Below are 8,855 nucleotides of genomic sequence, written 5' to 3'. Positions count from 1 at the left end.
GTCTAGTGGGATTCCCTCTTTGATGGGAACCAGAATTCACAAGAGTGATGATTTTACAATAGAGGAGTAGGGAAGCTATGCATCTTTGAAGTCCCACAGCTATATCAATCTACATTGTGCTCATTCTGGGATGTGATCATACAAAAAAAAAAGAAAGAGAAGTTAAAAGTTCTGTGAATGGGAATTTATTCAATAGCATAGCAGGAAGTAAGTGTAAAATTCAGGGACAGCTGTTCTTCATGTATTGTAATCTGAATTTCTTTCTTCTCCGTTGTGGTTCGCCAGTCTGGGTCTGTGTACATGAGTGCATTCAGCTACACCATTGGCCACTATTTAGTCCATTATGGCCTCCAACAATGAAAGAGATAAGAGGCTGGTGGACCATCAAAACATCCAGGAAGGATTTTCATGCTTTAACCTGTCCTTTACTGGCTCAGACAGTGTCCTTTATCCAACCACAGTACCAGCACATTATTCTGATGCTGAATTTCTTTCTCAGCCTTACCAACTTTTAGGATCCAGTCATGACTTGCTCCGTCTTCTGTGTGTGTTTGAGTGGCACTTCCTGTTTTGTTTTGATACTCACATTTTGTCTGGTTTCAGGTCATCTTACTTCCTGCCCCACAGATGGTGGTGTAGCTCAGCAATACAAGCACATGCTAATTTTTGTGTTCAGTTTCTGTTTCTTTCATGGTTTCATTATTGTTATTATTATTATTATTTATTTTTGCTTCATGTTTCATGATTACGCTCACTGGGCTTCATAACATCTTCCTCTCTGAAATCATAAATAAGTGATGAGGATGTGGACAAATGGAGGCCAACTTGACGCATTTGTTGATACAAAGTTTTCACTGGGCAAAAAAAAAAAAAAAACAAACCCCCTCTGTTTTGGTCTATGCTTTAAGGCATCTTGCTACACAGGCTGTAGCCTGCTGAAAACTTGAAAATTAAATTTTTTCTCATGACCCACAGATCTTGTTGATAACTGCCTGTATTATATAGGCTCCTGACTTGGCATCGCAGTGTCTGTGATTGGTCAAAAAGAATAGGCCGCCTCTCTGCAGCGCACAGTAAAATCTCATTACCTACTGCATGAAGGAAGTGGTGGAGTAGGAGCAAAACAAATTACCTTGGAACCACAACACTTAATGACAAGCAAGAAGAAATCCACTGTTGACTGCACATTTGTTACAGAGGGCATTTCGGTGGCCATTTATAAACATAAGTAGGCCCAAAATGTTGTCTGATCGGTCCATTATTAATAGCTTTGACTTGTTTTTGTTGTCTTTGAGACCTCAGGCCTCTCACAGAGAGCAGAATGAAAGTGGCTGACGATGCAGCCATGTGGTTTCAATACACCAGAATCTAATCAAGGCAACACATTCACTCTATTTCTATGGTTACACAGTGGACTCCGGGTAAACATGAACAGTTTGGGGTTTTTTTTTTTTTTTTTTTCCCCCTGACAGTTAATGGTCTCACTCTATCATACCACAACCTGCCGTTTCCATTAGATGCAGTCGATGGAAACTAGGTCGCCTGCTTTACAGGTAAGACAGATGTCTGCAACAGTTTTCTTTTTTTTTTTTTAGCAAAGCCTGGGACAACTGTTGCCAGTAGCAGAGTGCCGTGGTGATGAGCAATTTAGTAACTTAATAATGCAGGACAGTGACAAAGTGGACGCCAAATACACTCTCATTTGTGTCGCTGTGCTCCAAAGAGAACATTCCACTTATGAAGACTTGGACTTGATGAACTATTTTAAGGTCAACTACCCACTCTGGACTCAGCTACTGTGTTCATGCATAATTATCTTTCCGTACAGAGGCATGTTGGTCCCTTTTACCTCACCATCCATTTTTCCTTTACTCTACCAAAGAGCAGAAGGGAGGAAAAAGAGCTAAGATACTATTATGTGACATTTGGACGTAAAATAAAATGGATCCAGATCAGTCTGAATGTAATGGAAGAAGATATACAGAACACAATTAGGTGTGCTTTTATCTTATTTTCTTATTTTATACACACACTCTCATACATATGGCTATAGGTATGTCAGGCTAAAATTACGGTATATCCAGGGCCTTTCCCATTTTTGGCACTGCCCATCTAATTCCACATACTTCAAAAGCATTCTCAGTGCTTGAAACGCTTATAAGCTGTTCTAAGATATCTAACATAACTTTGGCTCATGTGTATCCGCTCTTTGCTTTTAAGTCACACCCTAAATTGTTACTGCCTGGCTTTGATTTACCTAAAACGTTCTCAGTAAGTCAGGTCAAATACATCTCAAATACATATTCTTAGGTGTCCAGCTAAGGGAGCTATGCTGAAATGGCAGTCCTGGCTGAAAAGAGTTCGACTTCCTATTACACCCTGTTAATCCCATGGCAAAAGGTCCATCTGCAGGACATTGCATCAGCAGGGAGCCATATTATAGTAAAGATTATTATAGCAACTTTAAGGGCGTCTATAAATAGGATGCTAAAGAAATGGTGTGTATAGCTCAGCCTATCCATATGTTTGACCCACTGAGCTCCAAACCTATATTATATCCAGCACTTGGCACAGATTCTTCCATATGTAGCTCTGTACCTTTTATAGTACCGTCACACTGTATTGCATCTGGTATGATATAATATATAATGATATATGATATATAAACTCTGTAGATGGAAACTTTGAAGAGAAATTTTCCTATAAAATAGACCATAGCTGATCCCTATTAGAACCTCCACAGTCTAGAAAACATCTGAAAAAAAGTTTTAATGAGAAGGAACCTCTTCCAAGTTACAGCATATGTGAAATATCTGCTGACCTCATATCTGCTTTCCATGTAAAACCATACAGAGCCATCTGCAAAATCACTTGGTGTCGGCACAAACCTCTGAAACATTTCACTGTCACTTTGGTTTTTAATTGTTTAATCAGGATTTAAAAGCTTGAGCTAAGAAAAACTTGGTAGCATATTTTAAACATTGCCCAATTAAAGCCCTGCAGTTGGAAATATACTGGCCACGTTTGGATATAAAGTCACCTTTTCTTCCAATAATGAGGATTGTTTTTTTTAGTTTTGTGGGTTTTTGTTTTTTTTTTTTTTTTTAGCATTTTGATGCTGCCATTGCAAAAGCTCACAAGAGCATAAATATTTTTTCCAGTCCATACAAATTCATAGGGCCATAGGGAGTGTACTGGAGTTGGTTATAGTAGCAATGGAAGCTTCAGTAATTGCTGCCAATGCCTCCTGCTCAGAGGACAGAATAGCATTGGGAGAAAAAAATTTCACTTATATAATTTAATGCAAACTTCAGAAGGACATGGAAGAAGACACAGAGGAAAAGTATGGTTTGTTAGGGGAAGGAGAATTTCCATCCTGTTCTGGTTCCAAAAAGGGAGTCATGAGCTTTCTGACATGGGACACTCGTAGAGATCTGCCTCTGCTTTTGTTTGTCTGATAATTGTATTTCCTTCCCTTCTTCAGTGTTTATCACAAAGTCAGCCTTCTGTCACTGCCACGGAGGAATAGCCACCAGCATAATGAACCAGCCGAGAGTCTCATGCTGCATAGTCTCAGAGTTTGTTTTGGTGTACCATGGAAACTAGGTTTCTGTTTTGAACTCTTTTTTTTTTTTCCATCCCACTTACTAACATGACACACAATGAGTGACCACGGCTGTGCCACTTTGGTGGAAATACTTTGCTTAAAGAGATATAGAGGTGGGAGAGAAGGGCAAAATAGGACCAAAATTGGAAACTTCTTAACTACTTTAAAGCAAAAAAACAGCCACTAAACACCCATTAACAAAAACCCAACACTGCACAGAACATCAGCTCCATTCTCCAAGAGTCCCTCTACTCTCAAACGTAATTGCTGCAGTTTCTCCTCTCTGATCTCAGTGTTGTGTTCTTCATTTTTCTTGGTTATAGCTCCTGAGGAGGGTCCAGACAGGAGCCGGAGATCTGAACGTGTTTTCAGTGACATTTTGTGTTCGAGCAATGGAACACTTGACAGGATGAAGTCACCATTTTATGGAACAGATGCACTTCATGAGGGTTCAAGACAAAAACAAATAAGGAGAGATCAGGCTCATTGTGCTGGATGTCAGGAGGTGGGGCGGACATAGCAAGCTTAACTCTCCATACTTGCTTCTGTGTATTTATAGTCACATTCATTTTGGATTTAGTTTTATGGGAGGGTCTGTTGCTCTGCAGCCATTGTAATAATGTTGGCTCTGGGGTGGTATAATCTATAATCCAAGCCTGATCACGTAGTTTAGTGCAATTAAATGGGATATAGTGCGAGAGGGGAAAAAAAAAAAACAAACAATGTTGAGATTATGTGAAATATAAATTACATTGTAATTGCGTAGTGTGCGTAGCTAAATCATAAACCCTGCTATTTATGTCATGCCTTTCATCATAATGTCATAAAAAAAAACTTTTTATGTGTGACGTGTGATAGTGATGTGATTCTGCCGTCTGTTTCGTCCAGCTTCTGATGATTTTTGAAGAACAGGACAGTAACAACTTTTTTTCGGATTACCTCCAATGAAAGCATTGAGCAAGAAAAAATGACAACTGTGTCTCAAGTATATCACCTCCCTCGTCTTATAAATATAGTCATTATGATGTAGCCACCACCAGCCGCTAGACCCTCAGACAGACAGAAAGACAGATTTTTTTTTTTTTTATCTCTGTAAAAGCAGAACTTATTGCAGACCTGTTTTGCTGGATTCCATTGGTTTCTGCAGGTGTACCTCATAAAGCGTGTCTTTAGCCAAAGTTCTACAAAATAAAGCCAATGTGTGCACAGCAACCTCTTGTGGCAAATAATGAAAAGGCATAAGTGTTTGGTATGACAAAAAGGTTCTGACTGTGCAGCAAACCACATAATATAGGTCATTTGATGGGTCAATTTCTTTGTGGTGTAGAAGGAAAGTTTGTGCAAATTCTGCATGACGTGAGAAAACTTTTGTGTTTTTATTGAGTGAGAAATGAGTCACTTTCAATGTCAGCAAGTTTTCAGGCCTTGTCAGGTATTTTAGGAGAGCACTATGTTACATTCCTGAAAGTGAATTCAGAGCCAACCAATAAACATTTAAGAAACATATGTTTGGTCTTTACTTTTCATAAATTCAGTTCATATAATGGCAGCAAACAGGTGTGTATGTATGCGCACACGTATGTGTATTTGTGCACAAAAGACTCAGAGAAAGAAGCAGCAATTAAGACAAAAAAAAAAGGCAGCAGAAAATTTAACTAAATAAGTACAGACACTGTTCTGAAGCACTTTCAAATTGTTAACAATTTTTTAAAAATTAAAACCCACTCTCAGCATCAACGATTTCCTCTGATTTTTGGCTGTTATTCCAAACCTTTCAGTGAAAAAGGCATGATGTTGAACGGCCTGGAAATAATTATGAGAATGTCGAACACATTTATCTAGGATTAATCCAAAAGGAAAATACCCATAAAGTAAAAAAAAAAAAGAAAAAAGAAAAAGATCTTATCTCAGATCAAAACATATATCAAGATACCTAGAGACATTTGCCAGAAATAGCAACATGATCTCAAGTAACTGATAAATCCTCCTGATAGCTTAGGATGTGTTGCTGTCTCTAATAAATGTACCCTTACAGATCTGTTACATCATGCATTACTCATACTGATGTCTGGCCTTCTACAGAGTAACCAGCTGGAGATAGAACACGGCGCAGTGTGTGGAGAAATTCGCCTTCATCTGAAAATGTGAATTCATACTTCCACCCTCCAATCAGTTAGGCCAGTGTTCTTCTAAAAGTGAATGGAAAAGAGTACGTAAGCATGACGCAAAAAAGTCTCATTCGTGCCAAGTAAAACACAGGTGAATGCGGGTGGACTCATTGGCAGAGTATATATATATATATATATATATATATATATATATATATATATATATATATATATATATATATATATATATATATATATATATATATATATATGAACCACAGATCAGTGAACTATTCCTGAAAAAATTAATACTAAAATGAACATTCCGACAGAACTAGCTGCATAATTCAACAGTGGGCACAGATTGCCAGAAACCTAATTTGGAACAAGAAGCTGAGACTTGGACAGCAACACACAAGCTGTCAACAAATTTAAAATAAAGAACATTTTGTGTCCTTTCATTTCATCAGCAGAATTGGTTTAAGCACAGAACTCAATGATCTATATTTTGAATGAGAGAGCATTTGCAGGAGGAAGTGTTTTATCCTCTGTTTTGCAACTTCACTCCCTCTAGAGGGAGTCAGAGTCTACAAATCCACGAAACGCCTTTCAAAGGAGACATGAGATGAATTTAAAGCAGCCTTTGAAGACTGATGGACAGAGCTGATGTGGAGGAGATTTTATTTATTTACTTTTTTAATGCAGCAGCCAAGTCACAAAAAACTATACAGCTCAAGGTAAAATAAATGAAATAAATAAAACGATAAAAGAAAAAATTAAAACCTCTCTTTCTAGGATTCCACATGAGCTGTTTACATCTGTCATGGAAAATATCGATTTGCCATCGCAAGCAGCAATTGGGATCAGGGTGTCCATGGTGAGAATCTCAGTAGGAGAGGGATGTAAGTAGAAGGCGCTGGACTGGAATAGGGCACAGCGACTAATCCCTGTGATCTCATTTTATTATTTATATTCCCACAGCTGGATGAGGTTAGCTGTTTGATCAATTCTCCACTCCCTTCTTTAATCAGCAATGAGCCACTGCCACTACCCACTACTTAAATTATTCAATTGGGTCTGCTTTGTTGTTAATAGCAGTGATCATTCTTGCTTAAACAGCATAATGTATGCGCTGACAGCCAACAGTGATACAAACCTGTCCCAAGGGAGGCAAATCCATCATTGGGGAGCGTCTCTGTGCCACATTAGAGAATCTAGGCACCAATGAAGCATGGGAAAATAAAATACACTCAACATTAAGGCCTATGGAAAAGATGCGTTCCACAAGGCCACGGCCATAAATGATCAGATTTTTAATATATAGTGGACCTCCTGTGAAATAAACCAATAAGAAGGGACCACCTCCATGGGGTTGTAAATGGTGGACTCATATTTAACTGAGCTGTACAGATGTTTGGCACGGAGTTACATACAGGAAAAGCACGTGTCAGAGCGATAAAAAAAATTAAAGCAAGGGAACTAAATGTAAGTACATTCTGTTTTTGAAAACCAAGCAAATTCGTTGAATCACTTGCATTTTAGTTATGTTAATAAGCCCCAAATAGCACAAAGGATCTATGCTGCATGTTCATTTGGAAGGAGGCTGAGGTTTCCCGTATTTTTGTTTTAGTTGCAGCAGTTGCCTCGAAGTATTTTCCGTAAGGCTCATCTGTTTACCCTTCCCCCACCAGGGTCCTGTCAACACGACCAGCCCCATGGGCAGAAAAGGTCAGAATGCCGGAGGGGTTACTCTTATGTCCAGGATTCTGGCCTTTTTTCCTTCCCTTGACCCTTCCACACCACACTGCAGCTGAGGAGCTGTAAAATGGGCTTTGCGTCTGACTTTTTTTTTAATGAAGACTTTTTAAATGTGTAATCAACCATTTACATTTAATCAATGTTCTATATATGGGTAGCTTTTAAAGGCTGATAATTATCACCATCTGAGCCATTAAACTGTGAACTGCTCTCTGTTGGCATATTGCATTTCTTTTTTCCAACTAATGTCCAGCTCAAATCTAAAAAGCAGTTAAAGCTTTGGAGCGTCAGAAGCAAATAAAAGCATGCACAAAGAGCACAATGGTGCGGCAGCTTCAAATGAATGTGTTTATGTTGCATATGGCAAGTTGATGTTAACATTCCTGTCAGTCTAAAATTTAGCCATGAGAAATACAGACTGTCTTTATTCTTACCACTTGTTTGACAATCTAAACAACAATTTCCCCCAAGCTAAATTGCAAACTAGGGCCATATGCTGGAAAGGGTAGATGTTTTTCGTTAGCGGCTGCTTTCACTGGTTTGAAATCTAGAGAGGGAGGGGAGGAATACAGGATGAAGAAGCATGTAAACCGCGGCCCTCCTATCTCACACGCAGAAGATTCATACCAGTGTGATATGATGAGGGTAAGCACTTCATGCTGCTAGCCCATTAAATTTGAGGCTGCTAAATTTCTTTCTCTGAAATGTTAGGAGGACATTCAATCGCCATCTCTAATCTTAACTGCCTCTGTGACCTCCCCAAAAAGGCCTGTGGCAAATCCACAGCACGCGGTGCATTTCATCTAAAAAAACATAAACTGAGGCTTTAAATGTCATGACTTTCCTAATAATGATCAGATGGTCCTAAGCTCTCCTTTTAGCCAATTTAAAGGCAACCCTCATCCCAAAGCACTGAGCACACTTGAGTCAATAAGCCAGTTAACAGATGGGTAAGTAAAAAGAATTCAATTTTGACTTATTTAATAGGGGATTTGGTGTTGCAGGTCAGGGGGTGTAATCCAGGAGATAGGACACTGATTCTTTAATCGAGTGGCTTGACAGTACATCTCCTTCCTCCCCTCCCGATTTCACTCTGGTATGAGGGTCTCCCTTGTGTAGCACTGAATTTCAATGGCCCACTCCTCTGCTGCATGGGAACCAGATGGTGAAAAACAGTACAGTACATAAATAAGCCAAGCCTCCTGCTTTTTCTCCATTGCTGAGGGAGTAAGACTGCGCTCATTAACAATCACCCATTCATTAGCAAATTGCAATGGACTAGTCACTGCGAAAAAGAAAAAAAAAAGAAAGAAAGAAAAAGAAATCTTGACCCTGCATATCAGGAAATTGGCAAAGACAGGCTGATGAAACTGCAGCGAATG

This window comes from Echeneis naucrates, chromosome 16, assembly GCF_900963305.1.
Source record: "Echeneis naucrates chromosome 16, fEcheNa1.1, whole genome shotgun sequence".
Lineage (NCBI taxonomy): Eukaryota > Metazoa > Chordata > Actinopteri > Carangiformes > Echeneidae > Echeneis > Echeneis naucrates.
The sequence above is the reverse complement of the archived record's forward strand: the minus strand, read 5'-3'. Positions refer to the sequence as shown.